The sequence below is a fragment of the Cynoglossus semilaevis genome, chromosome 12, assembly GCF_000523025.1.
Source record: "Cynoglossus semilaevis isolate Cse_v1.0 chromosome 12, Cse_v1.0, whole genome shotgun sequence".
Lineage (NCBI taxonomy): Eukaryota > Metazoa > Chordata > Actinopteri > Pleuronectiformes > Cynoglossidae > Cynoglossus > Cynoglossus semilaevis.
In genome coordinates this window covers 567,275-578,539 of record NC_024318.1, presented here as the reverse complement: position 1 = coordinate 578,539, position 11,265 = coordinate 567,275, and the positions used below count along the sequence as shown (strand labels likewise).

At 35.8% G+C, this 11,265-nt stretch overlaps 2 long non-coding RNA genes across 2 annotated transcripts; both read left to right on the top strand.

Annotated features, from left to right (window-relative positions):
* The first annotated feature begins 6 nt into the window (after nt 1–6).
* LOC112487840 (uncharacterized) lies at nt 7–904 on the top strand. The gene is made up of 2 exons (XR_003051316.1): nt 7–277; nt 554–904. It is a non-coding gene; the product is annotated as an uncharacterized LOC112487840 (long non-coding RNA).
* Nucleotides 905–1,760: 856 nt separating this feature from the next.
* On the top strand, nt 1,761–11,063 carry LOC103386884 (uncharacterized). The gene is made up of 6 exons (XR_003051315.1): nt 1,761–2,430; nt 2,665–2,868; nt 3,040–3,135; nt 3,379–3,480; nt 4,488–4,664; nt 10,405–11,063. It is a non-coding gene; the product is annotated as an uncharacterized LOC103386884 (long non-coding RNA).
* The last annotated feature ends 202 nt before the right edge of the window (nt 11,064–11,265 follow it).

Sequence of the window (11,265 nt, the reverse complement as noted above, 5' to 3'; positions counted from 1 at the left end):
GATTGATTTCATTTATTTTTAACAGTAATTCCAATAAATTGACCAATAGAAATAGAAACAATAAAAATAAATATATCAAAGTTTATTTGCCTCACTGTCCCTCCACTCCTGCCCTCCCCCAGTTATTTACCCCCGTTGTGACCCCCTGACCTGACCTCATGACCTTGGTTCAGGTTCAGCTGCTGTTAGTGTTTTTTTTGTTTGTTTGTTTGTTTTTTTTATAGCAGACCAAGATGAGATGATACTCCGCCCTCTTTCTGCCCCCCGCCCCTCATCTGTGAGCCCCGATTTTGATCCCCCCCTTATTTAATAAGAATAGTTTTTCTCACCTTTTCTGACTGGTTTGGTTTAAAATTGACAAGTGTTGACAAATATGTTTTTCTAATGAAATAAAGTCACAGTTAAAGGCTTTTATTTTTTTAAACCTATCTCACTCCACAGACAGTGATTGTCAGGTCCAGGGACACACTGGCATGTAGACTAGACCAGACTGGACAGACTGTTCTTTTCTGGAACTCCAGTTTATAGTTTGATTGTTTTGTTTTTATTTTAGGTCAAACGTTAATTTCTGCCCTGCAGCTGAAGGTCAAAGGTTAACGTTTTAAAGGAGGAGGCGTGGCCGCAGATTGACATAGTGCTTTATTGAAGCTGTCTGTAAGAAGGAAAATAATGTTCATCCCATCATAAACATCTTCATGTGTAAAAATACTCAGGATGTACAGTTTAAAAAAAACAGCTTCATGTCGATGGTAATCGGTTCTTGTCACATGACGGCGGCCTCAACCTGACATTGGGGACACATTAGAGACGCTGTTGGATCTGCTCAGTCCTCCCAACACCGCCCTGGAGACCGAAGGCGTCTCCGCCACAGCAGTGCATCATGGGAACGTGGCTCGTCTCTCTGAACAACAGAGAACCGTTCAGAGAAGAACAAGAGTAAAGCTACAGTGACAGGAAATGAAAACAGTTCCAACTTCTCGTCTTCCTTCTTTTCCTCTTTCTGTTGTGTTTAAGCACATGATCGTCGTCGACCAGTAGCAACACTCCTGGAGTGGGATGGTTCTGATGGACGTTCAGTACAAACAGGAGCAGCTTTAGGAGAGAACGTGGTCAGTGCTGACGACCCCGGAGCTTCACGCCTGCCCCGATTATTTTAAAAGTTTGGAGGAGGCGACCGGACCTTCTCGAGGATCTGAAGGTCGGTTCACACGTGTCTGGATCTTGACTTGTTCAAAGGATTTGAATGTAATCTTCACAAAACCCAAGATCTGAACCTGAGTCTGTAACCAGGTCTGACCTCCCAGTCACAGAGGAGGTCGGACAGAACCTGGACCCCCTTTTTTTTTTTCCCCCAATCAGACGCGCTTGTTTCTCACTCCCTGTGGTCGCAGCACTGACCCGTCTCTGGCACGTGGGAAACAGTTACCCAGGTTTTTTTTTTTTTTCTTCTCTTTACTCGGAGCAGCATCAAAGCTATTGGTTTCATGTGAAGTGGAGATGTGCTTTAAAAATCCCATTTTCTTAAAAACATAAAAAAGCTAAAAAGTTGTTTTTTTTTTCTTTAAAGCAGAGCTGATCAAAATTATCGATATCAAAAGTGATGGATGTGGAAAAAAGTGCCGCGGCCAAAAAACGAAGAAAATAAAATTATTTTTGGAGAACAGCGTGAACACAGAGCGGAACTCCTCGCTCACTCAGACCTGGGTGGAGTCAACACGTGGAGCGTGGTCTGGTTCTGCTGCAGCTGGATTTGTACCTTTGTTTTTTTGTTATTTCTTTTCCATTCTGCTGATCTCAGAACAGTCCGACCGTGACTTCCACTCAGGCCTGGTGTCGTGGAGAACCGCAGCACGCCGCTCAGCGCCAACCTCTAAACCCTCTGCCTGGTTTGATGGCGGTGCAGTGGTAAAGCGTAACGACTGGAGAGCAGCAGGAAAAAGTGGTCATTTTTCTAGACATGAAGAAAAACCTGGAGTTAAAGAAAAGTAAAAACGGGAACGACTAAAAACAATAGTAATAAATTAAAGAGGAAAAAAAAATTCAAGTCAACAATTCGTCATCGTCAACAACAACAACGAAAGACATTCAAATAAATACAGTGGAATGTAGTTCTCTATTCTCTAGGCCTGATGTCGGCACATTCTCTGGAACTCTCCTCGGACTTCACGCCATCCGTATTTCCACGTTTCCCACATTTTTTTAAAAAATATATTTTTTCACATCTGCTTCAAACTCTGTAAGTGCTGGATGTCAAGTTTTTTTTTTTTTTTGGAGCTAAACCATAAGGCGTAACTGACCTGGAGCTGAAGTTTGGTGGGTCAGAGTGGAAGACGTGACGTTGAAGACAAACAAACAAACAAACAAACAAACGACAGAGGACGAGGGTCACGACCAGAGCAGTGACAGAACTGGGCAAAGAACAGACAACAGGTAAAACAAGCCACTGAACTTACACTCCTCCCCCTCTGCTCCTCCCCCTCTGCTCCTCCCCCTCTGCTCCTTCTTTAACCTTCCTTTCTCCTCTCTTCCCTTTCCTCCATTACTTTTTTTTCTCCTCTTTTACTCCTCCTTGTTTTCCTCCTCTGCTCCTCCTGGACACACTCACAGTTTGGTCCTGTGGTGGACTAGTTTACATTCACAGATCTACTTTCTCCTCCTCCTCAGCGTCTCCTCCTGTCCTCTCTCAGTCCCTGTCTGTTCCTCCTGTCTCATTGACGTCCTCCTCACCCTCTGTGGTAGAACCTTCTCCTGCCTTTCACACAGTTCTGTCACCTTGTCCTGGTCCCCGACCACAGAAGAAGAACCTGACGTCACGGCGGAGCAGGAAGGCGTTCTGCTTCTTTACATTCTTCAGCCACTCTTCCTCAGGTGACCTTTTTTTTTATCCACTCAGCCCTAAGAAAGGTTTGTTTCTAGAATAATGTCAGAACGGTAGAAAAGTTAAATATAAAACGATGAGCCGATCAATAAATAGACATATATATATATGAATATATATGTATATATATATATATTATAGCCTCTGCTGTGAACCCACAGATTCTACGAGATGAATCAGCTCTGCAGCAGTCACATGACTGGGTTTCTCTCCGATGACCTTTGACCTCACTCATCCACAGTACAGTAAATCATCAGGTAATAAATATTTCATAAAGTCTCGTCCTCACTCTGCTCTGGACGGACAGTGCAGCGACGTGAGAACCATGTGTCACAGTCAACCCTGCGTCCTGGACTCAGAAAGTACCGACGCACTTGTCACTGTTGAGTGACTGGAACTCATGAAAGAACTGCACTGGGAAAGTTCGTGAAATTAAAATAAAAAAAAAAGGGTCTAAGAAGGATGACATCACCATCTTCTCGTTTTTTCACCCCCTGCAGTGACAGACAGGTCGACAGCCTCGCATTGCATCGTGGGTAATCCAGACTGAAGTAAAGCTGATCGTTCGGGAGCTTCGTTCTGCTGAGCTGCTGTGCTTTGAGGTGTGATCTCACACACACACATACACACACACACACACCATCCCATCATCACAGTGGAGCTGCACAGCCTGACTCCTCCTCCTCGCTCCTCAGTGCCCACACCTGTAGTAGACGTTCATTATTATTCAGACATCCTGCTGTGCAGCTTCAGTGGGTGGCGCTAATGTGACGCATCTTACGTACATCGACCACCTCCTGCCCGCATCGACTCTGTGTGTGTGTGTGTGTGCTGCCAGCGTCTGAATGTAGACCAAGGAGGAGTGGACTGTAGCACCGGGTTTTAGAAGGAGTATAGTGGTTGTAGCAGTAGTACCTGCAGTACCTGTAGTACCTGTAGTAGGTGGTAGTAGTTGAAATAGCAGCAATAATAAGAATGAATTGCACTGAGCGAAGCCTGAGTCGAATCCTGCTGGAGAACATGAGGTGTGTTCGGTTCTGCTCACTGGTGTGACAACTAGTTCCTCTGTGCCCAGGCATCCTCAGCCGATCCCAGATCCATCCCTCTGAGAACTCAGGCGCGAGTCTATTCTCGACATCCTGAGGTAAAACTCTGGAAACGGCAGTTTGTGTTTGGGCGAGCGCCGTTTTCCTCGTACAGACGGGAAAAAATGAAAACAAAGTTCCTTCAACGGTTCGTTTGTTTGTTCACGTGGTTCAGAAAGTGTGAATGGGTTTTTACGAGTGTGACAGCAGCAGCAGCAGACGTCAAAGCACAGCAGGTCAGAGGTGACGCTCCAGTCATTAAAGGGACATTTCAGAATAAAAGATCACATCCCGGCTAGGGCCACTGAGGGGCGCAACGCAGAATTAGAGAAAAAATGAGTTTGAAGACACTGACTAGAAGAGGGATTCTTCCAAATAAATAGTTAAATATATATGTCAATAAATAACAAACCAGTGGAGCAGAGAGGTGAAAAGATGGGAGTGGGAGGGGGGAGGGGCGTCCTTGAAGTCAATGTTGTTGTGGTTTGCTCCAAAGCTGTGGGTGTTTGTTTTTTGTCCCACAGTGATGACCTCAGAGACCAGCTGTGATGATGTCATCATGACGGAATCTTCATTCACGGCCACTGGCCGAGTAGGAAAACTGGGGGAAGTGAGGTCTTCGCTCATTGTCCAGACAGTCCATCCCATCTTCATCAACTGAGAGAGGGAGGAGGGAAGGAGGAAAGGAAAAGAAGAAACAGGTAAGAACTCTACTAACAACACACTTCTATGAGCACAGGCACCAAAGCTAACATTAGCTACACGTATATTCTTTCTGATTAATAATTCGGGATCAAATAAGTTCCTGAAAAAAAATAGTTTCTCAAAAATGACTAAAAATGCACTCATTTGTCTTAAAATACTTTGCTATGTCCATTTCTGTTGTTAAAATTGAGAAAAATTATACTTTTTTGGTTTGTCAACTTTTGATCACAGTATAATACCATACCAATAAGTTCCTGAAGAAATCTCCGGAAAAAAAAGTTTCTCAAAAATGACTAAAAATGCACTCATTTGTCTTAAAATACTTTGCTATGTCCATTTCTGTTGTTAAAATTGAGAAAAATTATACTTTTTTGGTTTGTCAACTTTTGATCACAGTATAATACCATACCAATAAGTTCCTGAAGAAATCTCCGGAAAAAAAAGTTTCTCAAAAATGACTAAAAATGCACTCATTTGTCTTAAAATACTTTGCTATGTCCATTTCTGTTGTTAAAATTGAGAAAAATTATACTTTTTTGGTTTGTCAACTTTTGATCACAGTATAATACCATACCAATAAGTTCCTGAACAAATCTCCGGAAAAAAAAGTTTCTCAAAAATGACTAAAAATGCACTCATTTGTCTTAAAATACTTTGCTATGTCCATTTCTGTTGTTAAAATTGAGAAAAATTATACTTTTTTGGTACGTCAACTTTTGATCACAGTATAATACCATACCAATAAGTTCCTGAACAAATCTCCGGAAAAAAAAGTTTCTCAAAAATGACTAAAAATGCACTCATTTGTCTTAAAATACTTTGCTATGTCCATTTCTGTTGTTAAAATTGAGAAAAATTATACTTTTTTGGTACGTCAACTTTTGATCACAGTATAATACCATACCAATAAGTTCCTGAACAAATCTCCGGAAAAAAAAGTTTCTCAAAAATGACTAAAAATGCACTCATTTGTCTTAAAATACTTAGCTATGTCCATTTCTGTTGTTAAAATTGAGAAAAATTATACTTTTTTGGTACGTCAACTTTTGATCACAGTATAATACCATACCAATAAGTTCCTGAACAAATCTCCGGAAAAAAAAGTTTCTCAAAAATGACTAAAAATGCACTCATTTGTCTTAAAATACTTTGCTATGTCCATTTCTGTTGTTAAAATTGAGAAAAATTATACTTTTTTGGTACGTCAACTTTTGATCACAGTATAATACCATACCAATAAGTTCCTGAACAAATCTCCGGAAAAAAAAGTTTCTCAAAAATGACTAAAAATGCACTCATTTGTCTTAAAATACTTTGCTATGTCCATTTCTGTTGTTAAAATTGAGAAAAATTATACTTTTTTGGTACGTCAACTTTTGATCACAGTATAATACCATACCAATAAGTTCCTGAACAAATCTCCGGAAAAAAAAGTTTCTCAAAAATGACTAAAAATGCACTCATTTGTCTTAAAATACTTAGCTATGTCCATTTCTGTTGTTAAAATTGAGAAAAATTATACTTTTTTGGTACGTCAACTTTTGATCACAGTATAATACCATACCAATAAGTTCCTGAACAAATCTCCGGAAAAAAAAGTTTCTCAAAAATGACTAAAAATGCACTCATTTGTCTTAAAATACTTAGCTATGTCCATTTCTGTTGTTAAAATTGAGAAAAATTATACTTTTTTGGTACGTCAACTTTTGATCACAGTATAATACCATACCAATAAGTTCCTGAACAAATCTCCGGAAAAAAAAGTTTCTCAAAAATGACTAAAAATGCACTCATTTGTCTTAAAATACTTTGCTATGTCCATTTCTGTTGTTAAAATTGAGAAAAATTATACTTTTTTGGTACGTCAACTTTTGATCACAGTATAATACCATACCAATAAGTTCCTGAACAAATCTCCGGAAAAAAAAGTTTCTCAAAAATGACTAAAAATGCACTCATTTGTCTTAAAATACTTTGCTATGTCCATTTCTGTTGTTAAAATTGAGAAAAATTATACTTTTTTGGTACGTCAACTTTTGATCACAGTATAATACCATACCAATAAGTTCCTGAACAAATCTCCGGAAAAAAAAGTTTCTCAAAAATGACTAAAAATGCACTCATTTGTCTTAAAATACTTAGCTATGTCCATTTCTGTTGTTAAAATTGAGAAAAATTATACTTTTTTGGTACGTCAACTTTTGATCACAGTATAATACCATACCAATAAGTTCCTGAACAAATCTCCGGAAAAAAAAGTTTCTCAAAAATGACTAAAAATGCACTCATTTGTCTTAAAATACTTAGCTATGTCCATTTCTGTTGTTAAAATTGAGAAAAATTATACTTTTTTGGTACGTCAACTTTTGATCACAGTATAATACCATACCAATAAGTTCCTGAACAAATCTCCGGAAAAAAAAGTTTCTCAAAAATGACTAAAAATGCACTCATTTGTCTTAAAATACTTTGCTATGTCCATTTCTGTTGTTAAAATTGAGAAAAATTATACTTTTTTGGTACGTCAACTTTTGATCACAGTATAATACCATACCAATAAGTTCCTGAACAAATCTCCGGAAAAAAAAGTTTCTCAAAAATGACTAAAAATGCACTCATTTGTCTTAAAATACTTAGCTATGTCCATTTCTGTTGTTAAAATTGAGAAAAATTATACTTTTTTGGTACGTCAACTTTTGATCACAGTATAATACCATACCAATAAGTTCCTGAACAAATCTCCGGAAAAAAAAGTTTCTCAAAAATGACTAAAAATGCACTCATTTGTCTTAAAATACTTAGCTATGTCCATTTCTGTTGTTAAAATTGAGAAAAATTATACTTTTTTGGTACGTCAACTTTTGATCACAGTATAATACCATACCAATAAGTTCCTGAACAAATCTCCGGAAAAAAAAGTTTCTCAAAAATGACTAAAAATGCACTCATTTGTCTTAAAATACTTAGCTATGTCCATTTCTGTTGTTAAAATTGAGAAAAATTATACTTTTTTGGTACGTCAACTTTTGATCACAGTATAATACCATACCAATAAGTTCCTGAACAAATCTCCGGAAAAAAAAGTTTCTCAAAAATGACTAAAAATGCACTCATTTGTCTTAAAATACTTAGCTATGTCCATTTCTGTTGTTAAAATTGAGAAAAATTATACTTTTTTGGTACGTCAACTTTTGATCACAGTATAATACCATACCAATAAGTTCCTGAACAAATCTCCGGAAAAAAAAGTTTCTCAAAAATGACTAAAAATGCACTCATTTGTCTTAAAATACTTAGCTATGTCCATTTCTGTTGTTAAAATTGAGAAAAATTATACTTTTTTGGTACGTCAACTTTTGATCACAGTATAATACCATACCAATAAGTTCCTGAACAAATCTCCGGAAAAAAAAGTTTCTCAAAAATGACTAAAAATGCACTCATTTGTCTTAAAATACTTAGCTATGTCCATTTCTGTTGTTAAAATTGAGAAAAATTATACTTTTTTGGTACGTCAACTTTTGATCACAGTATAATACCATACCAATAAGTTCCTGAACAAATCTCCGGAAAAAAAAGTTTCTCAAAAATGACTAAAAATGCACTCATTTGTCTTAAAATACTTAGCTATGTCCATTTCTGTTGTTAAAATTGAGAAAAATTATACTTTTTTGGTACGTCAACTTTTGATCACAGTATAATACCATACCAATAAGTTCCTGAACAAATCTCCGGAAAAAAAAGTTTCTCAAAAATGACTAAAAATGCACTCATTTGTCTTAAAATACTTAGCTATGTCCATTTCTGTTGTTAAAATTGAGAAAAATTATACTTTTTTGGTACGTCAACTTTTGATCACAGTATAATACCATACCAATAAGTTCCTGAACAAATCTCCGGAAAAAAAAGTTTCTCAAAAATGACTAAAAATGCACTCATTTGTCTTAAAATACTTAGCTATGTCCATTTCTGTTGTTAAAATTGAGAAAAATTATACTTTTTTGGTACGTCAACTTTTGATCACAGTATAATACCATACCAATAAGTTCCTGAACAAATCTCCGGAAAAAAAAGTTTCTCAAAAATGACTAAAAATGCACTCATTTGTCTTAAAATACTTAGCTATGTCCATTTCTGTTGTTAAAATTGAGAAAAATTATACTTTTTTGGTACGTCAACTTTTGATCACAGTATAATACCATACCAATAAGTTCCTGAACAAATCTCCGGAAAAAAAAGTTTCTCAAAAATGACTAAAAATGCACTCATTTGTCTTAAAATACTTAGCTATGTCCATTTCTGTTGTTAAAATTGAGAAAAATTATACTTTTTTGGTACGTCAACTTTTGATCACAGTATAATACCATACCAATAAGTTCCTGAACAAATCTCCGGAAAAAAAAGTTTCTCAAAAATGACTAAAAATGCACTCATTTGTCTTAAAATACTTAGCTATGTCCATTTCTGTTGTTAAAATTGAGAAAAATTATACTTTTTTGGTACGTCAACTTTTGATCACAGTATAATACCATACCAATAAGTTCCTGAACAAATCTCCGGAAAAAAAAGTTTCTCAAAAATGACTAAAAATGCACTCATTTGTCTTAAAATACTTAGCTATGTCCATTTCTGTTGTTAAAATTGAGAAAAATTATACTTTTTTGGTACGTCAACTTTTGATCACAGTATAATACCATACCAATAAGTTCCTGAACAAATCTCCGGAAAAAAAAGTTTCTCAAAAATGACTAAAAATGCACTCATTTGTCTTAAAATACTTAGCTATGTCCATTTCTGTTGTTAAAATTGAGAAAAATTATACTTTTTTGGTACGTCAACTTTTGATCACAGTATAATACCATACCAATAAGTTCCTGAACAAATCTCCGGAAAAAAAAGTTTCTCAAAAATGACTAAAAATGCACTCATTTGTCTTAAAATACTTAGCTATGTCCATTTCTGTTGTTAAAATTGAGAAAAATTATACTTTTTTGGTACGTCAACTTTTGATCACAGTATAATACCATACCAATAAGTTCCTGAACAAATCTCCGGAAAAAAAAGTTTCTCAAAAATGACTAAAAATGCACTCATTTGTCTTAAAATACTTAGCTATGTCCATTTCTGTTGTTAAAATTGAGAAAAATTATACTTTTTTGGTACGTCAACTTTTGATCACAGTATAATACCATACCAATAAGTTCCTGAACAAATCTCCGGAAAAAAAAGTTTCTCAAAAATGACTAAAAATGCACTCATTTGTCTTAAAATACTTAGCTATGTCCATTTCTGTTGTTAAAATTGAGAAAAATTATACTTTTTTGGTACGTCAACTTTTGATCACAGTATAATACCATACCAATAAGTTCCTGAACAAATCTCCGGAAAAAAAAGTTTCTCAAAAATGACTAAAAATGCACTCATTTGTCTTAAAATACTTAGCTATGTCCATTTTTGTTGTTAAAATTCAGAAATAATCAGCTTTTTGGCAGACACTTTTATCAAAAGTTTTCCATGACTTCACAAATTTATTGTGAAGTCCTGGAAACCTGCTACCTAACCCAGCATTTCTAATTATGAAAAATCACCACATCAACACATTCACTGAAAATTATTGAGGTACACGAAGTAGAAGTATTGGGAGTTCATCAAGTTTTTATCTCCACTAAACCTTTGATTTCTGTTTTTGTTACGTTAGACTCATCCAAGTTTTTCTGATTTGCCTTTAAATTTCAGCAGCTGCAGGTGCAGCACCGGCCGTCTGAGTCGATGGGGAGCAGTCTGTTGTAAAGCCATCATCTGATGGAGTGGCTTCTGCAGCATTCAGGAGTCGCAGCTTCACCCATGCTGCATACATCGAAGGACTTGGAGCAAAGTCTGCTTTTTGTAAAAGCCACATGTTGTGTGAACTACATTTTCCTGGCATTTTGTCAGGAAACAGTATCTATATAGCATGTTAACGAACCAAAACAAGGAATTTGCAATTTCCAGAGATTTTCTAGGTTTTTTTTTATTGTACAAACCTTGTTTGAAGATTGGGATGTTGATATTGTCACAGCAGTTCACTGTCTGACTTTGTTACTTGTTACTTCACGAACACATCTATTGCATATTTCTAATTAAACAATTAAACTCATAATTGTTATTACTGTCACTACTGCTTTCTTTGTTTATTCTTTTGTTCTTTGTGTTTATATCATTTGTAATATGTGAGTGAAATCTTAATTTTGCCTGTTATGTTAGTCAAACAGTGGAAAAATATGTTGAAAATTTTGGAGAATAAATTTCAAAATTTAGTGGTTACCACATCCTAATTGCATGTGTCTTGTGGTCAGATGGTACAAAATTTTATTTTTCTGCACGTTTCTCATCTAATAAAAGCATTTTAAAAAATTCTTTTAGAATTTTTTTTTTTTAATTTCTCTGTAAGATCCTTATTTTGCGTGTCATGGTCAGATGGTGAAAAATTTTGATGACATTTTTTGGTAAAACAAACTTTCAAAATTGTATGTTTTCTGCACATTTATTATCAATTAAGAGCATTTAAAAAAAATTAGAAAACTTTTTTTTCAATTTTTTATGAATATTTCAAAAATC